The sequence below is a fragment of the Aulonocara stuartgranti genome, assembly GCF_965226115.1.
Source record: "Aulonocara stuartgranti genome assembly, chromosome: 16".
In the NCBI taxonomy this organism is placed as follows: Eukaryota; Metazoa; Chordata; class Actinopteri; order Cichliformes; family Cichlidae; genus Aulonocara; species Aulonocara stuartgranti.
The window spans coordinates 30,852,116-30,861,097 of record NC_138952.1 but is presented as its reverse complement, the minus strand read 5'-3'; the positions used below and the strand labels follow the sequence as shown (position 1 = coordinate 30,861,097).

The window sequence follows — 8,982 nt, the reverse complement described above, 5'->3', positions numbered from 1 at the left end:
TGTGTGTGTGTGTGTGTGTGTGTGTGTGTGTGTGTGTGCGCCTCTGAAAAGCTCTTAAGCAAAGTAAAACGAATGACCCTTCCATATTGAATCTTCATTGCACAAGAAAGGAGAATAGCTTTGTAATAGCTAGTTGGATTATTAAACACGAGTGTACAGTAATAGATTTGATCCAAATCTCATCGAATTTAAGAAAAAAAAGCATTGTGAGATAAGAGACTCTTCCTGGAAATGTCAAACTGTTGAGTGGAGTGGGGACACTATGACAGGTGTTTTAAGAATCTCTGTATATAAAACACAGATGTCCCAACCTTTGACATAATAAGCTTGTTATTTTTAGGTCCCCACCAGTGAGTGATGGCTTGATGGAAAGATATGAGAGAAAATGGTATGAATGCCACAGTGTCTCAGCTCATTCTGGATGTAACAAAATGCCTCAAAAAGTTGTTGAAGCATTTTAAAACAGCAGTGGGGTGCAGCGATGCTAAATTAGATTCTCTCGCTCCAATTACGCTTCAGCGTTTGAATTGAATTTGCTCTTTGTAAATACAATATCTTCAGTAACAAGACCTGGCTTCCTGAGAGAAGCCTGTCTTTCTGTGTATGGCATGTCCCTGAAATGTTCTCTTTTTAAAATTTCATTTTAGCTTTAACATAAAGACCATGAAGGTAAACCCAAGGGCTAAATCTGACGAGTAGGACCTGCACGGGGAGGTGTGGCTGTGCACCGAGAGGAGGTGCAAATTGTGTTAATCCACAGCTGGCTTCGATGCTTAATACCACAGAGTTAGGTCTGGCTCCAGGGCCTTCGTATTGGAGGTACTGGACGTTCAGCTGAGTGGAAAACCTCTTCCACATGCTGGCTGAGGCTCTGCCCCAAGGCTGTGGCCCAGCATGCTGCGGCACATGTGTGTTGAATTGCCAAGGTGTTATCATGCCCTGGCGAGGCTCCGAGTTCCTCCACCTCTGTCTCTCTCAGGTTTATTATCAGACTAAATAAAACAGAGTCCACAAATAGGCCTGCAAATCCATGCAGCCCTTCATTTGTCTCTGCAGCAAAACTGTGCATCATGGTTTTAAGATCTGACACACATGCTAGCTAGGGAGACAATCAAGACCACTTATAAAATTTGTCCCTTTTCTGTATTTTTTGGGATAACTTTTGTGTCTCTTTGTTTCAGTGGAAAGTATTGGTTTGAGTATCAAAGTAAAGGCAAAGTAGCGAACACATCAGCGGCTATAAATGTCATGTAGCGGCTGAGTGACGGATGTCCAGAGCATTTGATGTCTGGGACAGATCTGAGTATAACTCACAGTGTGCAGTCATGCCATTTCAGACTTATGATTTAATCCATACACACTGGCAGCAGATTTGTTCACTTTTTTATCAAGGGGCAGTAGTGTTTTGTGTTAAACTTGGGTGCTCAGTTTTTCCCTTAAAGGAGAGAAGCACATGGCTTGATTTGTTTGAAAGACTCATTCAAGCGGGCTTTAAGTTATAAAAAGTCGAATGAGATGACCATGAATTCTTCTGTGGGTTTTAGCTAAAGCATTAACATCCACTTAGGTTTGCCATGCTGCTAATAAACATCATTTTTCTTACCCAGTTCTTTTTGTAGTGTCTTTAAGTTTTACTTTTTGTGGTAAATGTCACATGCTAATGTTTGACATTATTTATAAGGAAATATGACGTCTTGAAATTTAAATGCATGCTTAATGCACAAGTCAGAGTTTGAGTCTGTCTTCAGGAGAGGGTTAGTTTGACATGACATTAAAACTGGAAGTTAACTGGTTTTTGAATCTAAGCATGAGGAAAACGTGATGACAGGAGAGTTTTAACTTTTGTTTTTGCGACTTTTATTTAATGTTAATTTCTTGACAAGTTGTTCCTGTTTAACCACAGTCAGAAACCAGTTGTTGACTTTGGTTGTTACCATCCATAACACAGTTGCCGTTACTGCTTGCTCCTCATGTGTTTATGGTAAAATGTGATCCTGGAGACACTATAACGGGATCTACCGCAAACCTGATTTGGCATGTATTTATGTGTATGTCTGTGTGTCTTTAGACAGAGTTTGTGTTAGAGTCACAGCAGACATGAACCTTCAGCTGTAAGAATAAATTGAATGCAAAGTTATAGGTTACAAGGACAGGTGTGGTCTAGTGCTTGACCAGTGAGTATGATGAGCATGTTGTTCCTTGTCCTAAAGTCAGTTTAATTTTTCATGTATTAATAACTCCCGAATTTGAAGTATTTGACATATATATTTGTCGTATAAGTATAAATGTAGTACTACTTACTGTCTGCAAAAGTTAGTAATGCCAGAAGATGATAATCCACATGTCTGATTTGTCCTTGTGGGATTGTTGGGTTTAAACAGGCAGAGCAACTGATGTGCATTTTGAAATTCCACATATAATTTTCAGTGTTACAAAAGGACTAATTTAATATTTGTCAATAAAAGCTTCTCATTAAGTTTTAGGTAAACTGCATGACCAAGACCACGTTTCTTGACGTCGTACATTGAGTCATACTATCATACTTATACTTATCATACTGAAGCATGATAAGGCATTTTATCTAATAACCTATCATACCACATATCAGTTAATAAGGATCCTCAATCTCCAACCTTCCTTTCATATCAAAAATCCTTGAAAGAGTAGTTGTCAAACAGCTAACAGATCATCTGCAGAGGAATGGTTTATTTGAAGAGTTTCAGTCAGGTTTCAGAGCTCATCACAGCACAGAAACAGCTTTAGTGAAGGTTACAAATGATCTTCTTATGGCCTCTGACAGTGGACTCATCTCTGTGCTTGTCCTGCTAGACCTCAGTGCAGCGTTCGATACTGTTGACCATAATATCCTATTAGAGCGATTAGAACATGCTGTAGGTATTACAGGTACTGCACTGCAGTGGTTTGTATCATATCTATCTAATAGACTCCAATTTGTGCATGTAAATGGAGAGTCCTCTTCACACACTGAGGTTAATTATGGAGTTCCACAGGGTTCAGTGCTAGGACCAATTCTGTTTACACTATACATGCTTCCCCTAGGCAGTATCATTAGAAGCATAAATTTTCACTGCTATGCAGATGACACCCAGCTCTGTCTATCCATGAAGCCAGATAACACACACCAATTAGTTAAACTGCAGGAACGTCTTAAAGACATAAAGACCTGGATGGCCGCTAACTTTCTGCTTCTTAATTCAGATAAAACTGAGGTTATTGTACTCGGCCCTGAAAAGCCTATAAATATGGTATCTAACCAGATTCTTACTCTGGATGGCATTACCTTGGCCTCCAGTAACGCTGTGAGGAACCTTGGAGTCATTTTTGACCAAGACATGTCCTTCAATGCACATATTAAACAAATATGTAAGACTGCTTTCTTCCATTTGCGCAACATCTCTAAAATTAGAAATATCCTGTCTCAGAGTGACGCTGAAAAACTAGTTCATGCATTTATTACTTCCAGGCTGGACTACTGTAATTCATTATTATCAGGATGTCCAAAAAACTCACTGAAAAGCCTTCAGCTAATCCAAAATGCTGCAGCAAGAGTGCTGACAGGGACTAGAAAGAGAGAGTAGGGCTGAACGATATATCGCATTTGCGATAATATCGCGACATGATCAAGTCCAATTTTCTAACCGCAAAGGCTGCGATTATACTCTGGACATGTCCAAATTCATGGGCTGCATCCTCCTGAGGCCGCATTTGTAGACCGATTACGTCACAGCGACGCGCCGAAGGCTGTCCAAATTACTACCATATCCCAGAATTCATAGCCAGCCAAACTCCAGTTTCCAACAATGGCGGCCGCTACTAAGTTTTAAAATTACTCATACTAATCTTTCTGGGTCACAAAATAAACTTTTAAAATATTTTCAGGCGAGAAAGTAGCTGTGTAAACATCAAATATCTGCTCGGTTTATCAAGATATCCCATATTTGCAAAAGTGCTTCGACGTTTTCAGAGGCGTCTGCTACCCACCAGCTCGACAGCTAGCCGGGAGCTCGAGGGTTACTGATGCGGCCGAGAACGGCACAACTCCCGGCACATCATTTTCAGATCACCGCGGAGTTTCGCTGCTCGGGTTAAACGTAATATATAAGTCACTTAGACAACCTAAAAATGTTCTTGTTTGGCTTTTTTCAGTGTTTTGTTTGTTCGTGAGTAAATCGGTTTGGCTGAGATTAAAGTTATTAGATTAGATAAAATAAAACTTTATTAATCCCCCGGGTGGGTTCCTCCTTGGTTTTCACACAGCTGACTAAACGTCAAACAGAAAACTTATTAAACAGAAGTATGAGACAGTCGAGAATTTACACCAGTGTCTGGTTATATTTTAGATAGCAAGAAGCAGACGGCCGAGTTTATTAAACTCCACCGAGACAGCGGTGACGCTAATCAGAACTAGACCGTCCAATTTCACGCCTTTAAATTTTAAAGGCGTGTTTGTGTGTGTGTTTATACAATTGCTATTATGTTTGCACTTTATGTGTAATGTTACTGACTGCAGAGATCAGTAAGATGTGTGTATTTTTTATTTATTAGTTTTATTTATTTAATATTATTTTTTAATTGAATGACTGTCTAGTAGTTCACAGATGTCGAAAAACTGAGTGTGGTAAAGCCACTGATTTTGTTTATGTATATTTCTGCAATCTGCACATTGTACTGACTTTCATTTTAATGTTTACACCAGGGTTCCTTGTCAGCACTTTATGCTCAGATGTTTGTAAGCTAAAAATAAACTATTGTGTATGTTCAAATATACTGTTGTGATTGAAGAAGTTAAATAAAAATGTCAGTCATCAATTCATGCATCACCTCATGTCATCATAACAGAGGTCTGTCTTCCAGGAAAGAACAGTTTAAAATTAATGTAATATAGTATTGGCCATACTATATGATGTATTGCTTGTCTTTGTTTAATAATACAGAAGACAAAGACCTTAAAAAATAATCGCATATCGCATCGCAATCGCAATATTGGGGCAAAAAATCGCAATTAGATTATTTTCCATAATCGTTCAGCCCTAAGAGAGAGCATATTTCTCCTGTTTTGGCTTCCCTTCATTGGCTTCCTGTTAAATCCAGAATTGAATTCAAAATCCTGCTCCTGACATACAAGGTCTTAAATAATCAGGCCCCATCTTATCTTAATGACCTTGTAGTACCATGTCACCCTATTAGAGCACTTCGCTCTCGCTCTGCAGGCCTACTTGTTGTTCCTAGAGTATTTAAAAGTAGAATGGGAGGGAGAGCCTTCAGTTTTCAGGCCCCTCTTCTGTGGAACCAGCTTCCAGTTTGGATTCGGGAGACAGACACTATCTCTACTTTCAAGATTAGGCTTAAAATTTTCCTTTTTGCTAAAGCATATAGTTAGGGCTGGACCAGGTGACCCTGAATCCTCCCTTAGTTATGCTGCAATAGACGTAGGCTGCCGGGGATTCCCATGATGCATTGAGTTTTTCCTTTCCAGTCACCTTTCTCACTCAGTATGTGTTAATAGACCTCTCTGCATTGAATCTGTCATGGTCCCTGTGCCTTCTCAGCTGACTCAGTATGGCCACAAGTGTTTTCCTTTGTGTTGTGTCTCTCTCTCCTCCTGCGCTCTGCGCTCTACTGCGACTCCAGCCCCTGGCTCTGACACCTGCAAACGATCATCTCATCATCACGCTCACTACTTAAGGCGGCTGCTAAGAATGCTTCATCGCTGGATTATTGTGTAACACTCGTCAGTGTCATCACTAGAGCGGCAGAGGAGCCCCGTGTGTTTCCCTCCCCATGCCTGTGTTTCCCGGAGACCCCCTTCCTGTGACCTTCACCTGTATATATCTGCACTTGGTGTCAGTTTGTCAATAAATTGTGAACTTTTGAGAGGGTCTGCTTCTGAGTCACTCCTGTGCCTGACAGAATAATCCAGCCACCATTATGGACTCGGCAGACTCAGCCTCGGCAGCGGCAGCACCTTTGTCTCTGGAGGAGCTTCTGCACCGACATGAACAAATGCTAGTACGGCTCAGTGGAGAGGTGGTATCACTAACTCAGGCTTTTGCCCAACGGATTCCATTGGCTGACAACCCACTTCCCGTGGCCCCTCCCCAGGTAACACACGCTCCTGTTGCCACTACAGCAGCTACAGCTACTACGGCTGCTAGTGCGGTAGCCTCAGTAGCTTCCGCGGTGTTGCTGGATAAACTTTTGCTAACACCTGAGGCTTTTTCTGGGGAGACGGGGAAATGTGCAGGATTTTTGTTGCAGTGTTCCATGCAGTTTCAACTGTTACCTCATGTATTTGTTACTGACAGGGTTAAGATTGCTTACTTCACCCAGCTACTGCGGGATTGAGCCCTGGCCTGGGCCCAGGCCCAGCTGCAGGCTTGCCCTGGAATGTCTTACGATGACTTCCTGTCTCGCTTCAAGTCTATGTTTGACAAAGGCTCAAGTACAGAGGCTGCCGGCTATTGTTTGATCAATCTGAAGCAAGGTAGGCGAAGCATGGCTGACCTTTCTGTTGATTTCTGTACCCTAGCTGCGCAGACCAAGTGGGGCCCTGAAGCTCTGAGAACCACCTTCCGCCGCACCATCACCTTCCTCCGGCGTTATTTTTGGTGGCCCTCCTTGGACAAGGACCCCAGGGAATACGTCATGGCATGTGCCACGTGTGCCCGGAACAAGCGTTCCAACCAACCACCCTCCGGCTTCTTCAACCGCTCCCCACGCCGTGGCGGCCCTGGTCCCACATAGCTCTGGACTTCATTACGGGGCTCCCACCGTCTTCAGGTAACACCACTATTCTAACTATCGTTGACCGTTTTTCTAAGGCAGCTCACTTCGTCGCCCTCCCAAAGCTCCCTACGGCCTTAGAGACTGCCCAGTTATGTACCACCCATGTCTTCAGACTTCATGGCATTCCAGAGGATATCGTCTCAGACAGAGGACCCCAATTCACCTCCTGGGTTTGGAAGGAATTCTGCACGCAGATTGGCGCCAAGGTTAGTCTTTCCTCTGGCTTTCACCCTCAGAGCAACGGACAGACAGAGCGGACCCACCAGGGGCTCGAAGCTGCACTCCGTTGCATCGTCTCCCACAACCAGACCACTTGGAGTGAGCGACTCCCCTGGATTGAGTACGCCCATAATTGCCTGACCTCATCTGCCACTGGACTGTCGCCGTTCGAAGCCTCACTGTCACGACCGGGCGGCCAGACACAGGTAAGTGGACTCAAATGCAGACACCACACGGAGGCTCGGAGGTATAGTGCAAACGAACAATTTATTTGGCACTCAAAAATGGCACACCATGAAAGAGGTAAATGAAACAAAAATGCTATACGTGAACTAAGGGCGAGAGGGAAAACAGACCTCTGAATATTAGCTACCTACTAACGTTAAGTTTCAGATTACGGTACTGAATGGAACATTTTTCTTCTAAAACATAGGGGGGCCTAGCAAAAAAAGTTTGGGAACCACTGCTTTAAGTTATAAAGTTATATTGTTATTTACATATGGCTTAATAATTATCCTTATGGCTGTTTTTGAGAGGAGCGGTGCTTCAAAGGATAGTTGCAGATTTCTGTCAAAATCTCCAGATTATACAGTACAATGAAAATGTTCACGTTTCTCCAACGTTGTCTTCCCAACAGTTTCTTCTGGTTTGTCGTCTCCAGCGATGATAATTGGCATCTGTCTTGTGCAGTGTTGGTCAAGTTACTTGAAAAAAGTAATCAGTAATTAATTACTGTTTACTTCCCCAAAAAAGTAATCCTGTTACTTTACTGATTACTTATTTTCAAAAGTAATTAATTACTTAGTTACTTAGTTACTTTTTAAAAACACGATTTACAACCTGAATAGGTGATAAAGCGATAGATCTTTCAGCCCAATTCTACTTTTTCTGCATAATCCATCATACAAAATGTAATCAAATGGAAAAGTCCCTTTTTAAAACTTGTTTTATTAGTTTTAATCTTTTAACTTTATGCATCAAGCAAAAATTTTATTATATGCAACATTCACTGACTGATAGAAATTTGTTTAATATTTAAACCTATTTTCTGCACATTCCAGCACATATTTTGTGTGTGTGTGTGTGTTTACACTCACTCTTTCAAATAGATGCAAGTAAAACAGCAGAAAATAAATAAAATCAAAGACTAGCGGTCCTGTTGCTCTATTTTCACCTGTAAAGCAGGAGTAGGGTAGGCGGAGGTTTACCCTGGTGCAAGTGTGCTGCGGCGGTCAGTGGAAGAATCCGCGAGTTTCTCTGTGAATTTCCCATTACGTCGTTGCGCACTCGGTGCTTGCTTGGAAGTTTAGGGGTTTTTTTTCGCTGTAAAAAGAAGTTTTCTTCCCACGCACAACGGACACTAATGTTTTTGTCACTTTTTATGGAATCAAATTTAAAGTAAGGTCAGTACTTCCAGGCTTTAAATGCTGCACGCTCATACTCTCTCCCACAATCGATATATTATCCACTGTTGATCTGCAGACAGCTGTTGTTACAAACGTCGCACTTGCTTATGTCATTATCATGAGACATTCTCGCAAAAAAATCACGGTTTTAGTAACGCAGTAATGCAGCGTTCCTATGGGAAAGTAACGGTAATCTAATTACCGTTTTTGCAATAGTAATCCCTTACTTTACTCGTTACTTGAAGAAAGTAATCGGATTACAGTAACGCGTTACATCTCTGGTCTTGTGTCAGCGACGTAAAAGACAGATTTAATGGTACATGACCATTCAAACAGCAGTCACTTTCTAAAACATCAGATATGTATCGGATTCAGTACCATATACAAAATCCCAGGTTGGATTTGAATATCGGATTTGTGCCGTTCACATTGTCATACCATGATCGGATATGGGTCAAATAGGGTCAAAAAAGTCGGATTTGATGCGCTCGCCTGCAGTGTGAACGTAGCCTATGTCATGGCTGTGTGCAGGCAGGCAGGGAAAAAGGAC

At 41.9% G+C, this 8,982-nt stretch overlaps 1 protein-coding gene across 1 annotated transcript in view; it reads left to right on the top strand.

The window, feature by feature from the left end:
- Positions 1-6,831: 6,831 nt before the first annotated feature.
- The window catches only part of wars2 (tryptophanyl tRNA synthetase 2, mitochondrial), a 93,451-nt gene continuing 91,300 nt past the window's right edge, over positions 6,832-8,982 (top strand). Inside the window, exon 1 of the mRNA XM_082509521.1 lies at positions 6,832-7,232. The gene's annotated coding sequence lies outside the window, so the exon portion shown is untranslated. The remainder of the gene's footprint in view (positions 7,233-8,982) is intronic.